Source organism: Myxocyprinus asiaticus, chromosome 10, assembly GCF_019703515.2.
Source record: "Myxocyprinus asiaticus isolate MX2 ecotype Aquarium Trade chromosome 10, UBuf_Myxa_2, whole genome shotgun sequence".
NCBI classification, from domain to species: domain Eukaryota; kingdom Metazoa; phylum Chordata; class Actinopteri; order Cypriniformes; family Catostomidae; genus Myxocyprinus; species Myxocyprinus asiaticus.
This window is the reverse complement of record NC_059353.1, coordinates 4180342-4185000: the sequence shown is the minus strand read 5'-3', so window position 1 is coordinate 4185000 and position 4659 is coordinate 4180342. Positions and strand designations below refer to the sequence as shown.

At 37.1% G+C, this 4659-nt stretch overlaps 1 protein-coding gene across 2 annotated transcripts in view; it reads right to left on the bottom strand.

Moving 5' to 3' along the window:
• Nucleotides 1-4453, bottom strand: part of LOC127446836 (dynein, cytoplasmic 1, intermediate chain 2a) — a 63785-nt gene extending 59332 nt beyond the window's left edge. Inside the window, exon 1 of one of the 2 annotated variants that reach the window (XM_051708117.1) lies at nucleotides 4343-4453. The gene's annotated coding sequence lies outside the window, so the exon portion shown is untranslated. The remainder of the gene's footprint in view (nucleotides 1-4342) is intronic. The other variant, XM_051708118.1, reaches the window with a different exon arrangement.
• Nucleotides 4454-4659: the final 206 nt, after the last annotated feature.

Here is a 4659-nt window from a genome sequence, read left to right as displayed (position 1 = left end):
ATTGTTTGCAGTAGACAGTACTCCAACAGCCACGTACAGTATGTGCGTATTAGCATTAGGGCTGGGCGATAGGACGATGTAATCAAATATCGACGATATTTGACAAATATCCTGATGCCGATTCTGAAAGTCAGAGAGAGAGAGAGAGAATGAAACACGTGAGCACTATAAACATTATGAGCGTCTGTCATGGCTCTGACTTTCGGTACCGCATTAATTTAATTACTGCATTAAATGAGATGTTGTTGCACACCAGTTTATTATTGAAGTAACACGATGGCAGGTAAAAACACAACAACATTTTTTTTTCATTTAAATGCCTCAGACGGCTCCTTCACATGCAAGCAGGCGATTCTCTGAGCCCTCACAACTTGAGAAATTAATCGGCCAAATGGAAAAATTAACTGGCCGATGCTGATCACTTAAAAATGTCAAATATCAGCCAATTTATCAGCCCCTGCAATATATCGGTCAACCACTAAAAGAAACCTTTCAGCATTTGCAGTAATGGCCGACTGGCCGATGTCAATACTGTTACAGAAGTATAGAGAGCTTCTGTTAATGTGTTAAAAACTTTGACAAGCCGGCAGTTATTAGCCAAATGCTCATAACCTAAAAATGGGCAAATATCAACCATTGGACCTGGCTGATACTATATCGGCCTAACCAACACTAATTTTTAGAATCTAAAACAAAAAAAAAAACATTATTTATTATCAGTCGTTTTTCCAAATATGCACTCTAGAAAATGTCTGAAATTTTAATGGTAAAAGACTGTAAAAATGCTATAGAAAAGACAATACAGTAGTTTTTACAATAAAATGTTGTAAAAGTAAATTTTTTTCAAAAGATTTTCCTGTATAATTAATGGTAAAACTTTACATTATGTTTAACAAGTGAGTACATGTACTTTTTAATGGTAAATTATTGTTAAAATTAAAATTCCCACAATTCCCTGCATTATCCATCATATTTCATTATATTTTATGGGAATAGTTATGTTTTTTCTTATTTTTAATATCGGTTATGTATAATGGGGTGTAATGTTATATTTGATGTAGTTTAGTTAATGTTTATTGTATTATTTTAATTTCACATGTGTTACCCTGATGGTGTTTAGTGTTTGTGTGAGTGAGACTGAGCACCGTCTCTATATGTTTATTGTATTATTTTAATTTCACAGGTGTTACCCTGATGGTGTTTAGTGTTTGTGTGAGTGACTGAGCCCCGTCTCTACAGGTTTATTGTATTATTTTAATTTCACATGTGTTACCCTGATGGTGTTTAGTGTTTGTGTGAGTGACACTGAGCGCTGTCTCTACATGTTTATTGTATTATTTTAATTTCACATGTGTTACCCTGATGGTGTTTAGTGTTTGTGTGAGTGACGCTGAGCACTGTCTCTACACGTTTATTGTATTATTTTAATTTCACATGTGTTACCCTGATGGTGTTTAGTGTTTGTGTGAGTGACTGAGCCCCGTCTCTACATGTTTATTGTATTATTTTAATTTCACATGTGTTACCCTGATGGTGTTTAGTGTTTGTGTGAGTGACACTGAGCACCGTCTCTACACGTTTATTGTATTATTTTAATTTCACAGGTGTTACCCTGACGGTGTTTAGTGTTTGTGTGAGTGACACTGAGCCCCGTCTCTACACGTTTATTGTATTATTTTAATTTCACATGTGTTACCCTGATGGTGTTTAGTGTTTGTGTGAGTGACGCTGAGCACTGTCTCTACACGTTTATTGTATTATTTTAATTTCACATGTGTTACCCTGATGGTGTTTAGTGTTTGTGTGAGTGAGACTGAGCACCGTCTCTGTATGTTTATTGTATTATTTTAATTTCACATGTGTTACCCTGATGGTGTTTAGTGTTTGTGTGAGTGAGACTGAGCACCGTCTCTACATGTTTATTGTATTATTTTAATTTCACATGTGTTACCCTGATGGTGTTTAGTGTTTGTGTGAGTGAGACTGAGCGCCGTCTCTACATGTTTATTGGTCATTGCTCCTGGAAGAGCCACTATTGGTGAACTTCACATCATCATGTGCTCTTCTGTAATTTTTTTACAGTGATTAACAATACCTTATTAAGTCAAATGCAGATTTTTACAGTTTCAGAAGGTTAATATCAAGTTTATGACTTTTTTTTATTTTTATTTTATTTTTTTTTACAGTGCCAGCATGGTCATGTAAATTACAACAGTTTTAAACTGTAAAATGTACAGGTTGTTCTGTAAAATTATTTACATTTTTACTGTATTTTTACATAATTATTCTGGCAACCACAGCTGGCTTTTTTTGTTTGTTTTTTTAAACAAGTATTTTTTTACAGTATGGAATTCCTCAAATGTCCCCAAAGTGGGGCCTGGGTAGCTCAGCGAGTAGTGGTAACACACTCAACAATCCACGTGATAAGATGTGTGGATTGACATCTCAGACGTGGAGGCAACTGAGATTTGTCCTCTGCCACCCGGATTGAGTCGAGTCACTACGCCATCACGAGGATTAGAGCGCATTGGGCATTCCAATTGGGGAGAAAAAAAAATAAAAATAAATTAATAAAAATAATACAAAATGTCCCCAAAGGAAGGTTTTGTAAAATTTAGCTCACTTTCATGGATCAGTTCCCTCAAACTACAGCTATTCCACTAGAGCAGAAAAAACACTGACCAACAGATTCAGATCACAGGCCAACAGATTAAACTACTGACAGTAATCTGATTTAGATTAATTTCTGCTCTAACTCTCACAGCACAAACAACCAGGGCTGCATTTCCCAAAAGCATCGTAATCTTAAGTAGATCGTAGAAACCACTGGCACCAATGGTCTCCAGGATCAACTTAAGCTAGCGATGCTTTTGGGAAACGCAGCCCATAGTCATACAGCACAGATTCCCAGAGAGAGAAAGAAAGGAAATGTGCTTGTTTGTGGAGATCTGAACACAAGAATAGGAGTACAGCCTGACTTCACAGACACACATGGAAGTAAATACATTAACAGAAAATTGTCCTATATAAATAACAACTTTTCTCATCTCCACAGAAATAGCCATAACTATATTGTCAGTAAGAATGGGAAAGACCTCCAGCAGCTCTATCGAAGTCAGGGTCTGTACACTGTCAACAGCAGTATACGATGAGACACTTTAGGGAGATTTACATTTTGCTCACCTCTTGGGAATAGTACAGTTCTGAGTGTAGGCTACTTCCCTGACATCTGGAATCATGGACTGGTTACGCCCATCTTTAAAAATGGAGATAAATCTGACCCTAATAATTACAGAGGCATTTGTGTGAGTAGCAGCCTGGGAAAAATATTTTGTAGTATAATTAATTCGAGACTTTTGGACTTCGTCACAACACACAATGTCTTGAGCAGAAGTCAAATTGGATTTTTACCAAATTACTGTACTTCTGACCATATTTACACATCACAAACTTTAATTGAAAAACATGTCCAAAATAAAGGAAAAATTCTTGCATGCTTTATTGACTAAAAAAAGCATTTGATTCAATCTGGCACAATGGATTATTTTACAAACTTATTGAAAGTGGCATAGCTGGTAAAACCTATGACCTCATTAAATCAATGTATACCGAAAGAAAATGTGGCATCAAAATTGGCACAAAAAGAACAAGATATCTTTCCCAGGAGCGTGGAGTGAGACAGGGTTGCTGTTTTTAAGCCCAACATTGTTCAACATCAACGATCTGGAAACCAGTCTGGAGTGATCTGCATCATCCCCTGGTCTCATGCTACATGACTCAGAAATCAAATGCCTGCTATATGCAGATGACCTGGTTCTGTTGTCTCCCACTGAACAGGGTCTACAGCAGAACCTGGGCCTGCTAGAGAAATCCTGACAGTGAACCTCAAATGACCTTCAAGAAAAGACACAGATCCCAGGGAACGCAACAGACACACAACAAATAATGCATACAGAGCAGAATTAGTCAAATATCCACTAATTATAAAAATACAAAAACGGGCAATCAAATTCTGGAAACATTTAAAACTCAGTGACCCCCACTTATACCATTATAAAGCCCTGCAATATGAAGAGTTGAGTAAAGTAAACAGTCCCCTCTCTCAGCTGGTCTAGAGCTTTAGTCCTGATGCTTCACCAGCATCTACTATCCCTCATCGCACTGGAAACTGAATCTGTGTGAATATTCCCTGACTGACACAATCCTTCTGCTGGACTACACCCAAAACATTACAAGTGCCACACTGTAAACTAAACAGACGACTCGAGTCATTAATGTGAAACTGAAATACTTTCTCATATCAGTAAGTATGTTTGTAACAGAAGTGAGGGTGTTTTATTACCTGAACAAAGCGTTGCTTTTGTTGTCACTTCTCAGTTTCCGGGTGCGCGGATTGCGGACTCGGGGGCGCGCCTGACGGGTGCCGGGGAGGATCTAATTGACTGTCAAAATGCGAAAGAGTTTGTCGGAGAAAATTCAAAGTCCAAAGTCTAATATTTAACAATGATATATCATCATATTTCCACGTTGGAAAACTGGATAAACACAAAAAACTGTTTTAAACAGATTTTTCTATTTCTAAAATAGCGGAGATAAATTGTTTACATAAAAGTCCCCATAAATAGTACACAGAAAAAATCGCGTGAACGACATACATTT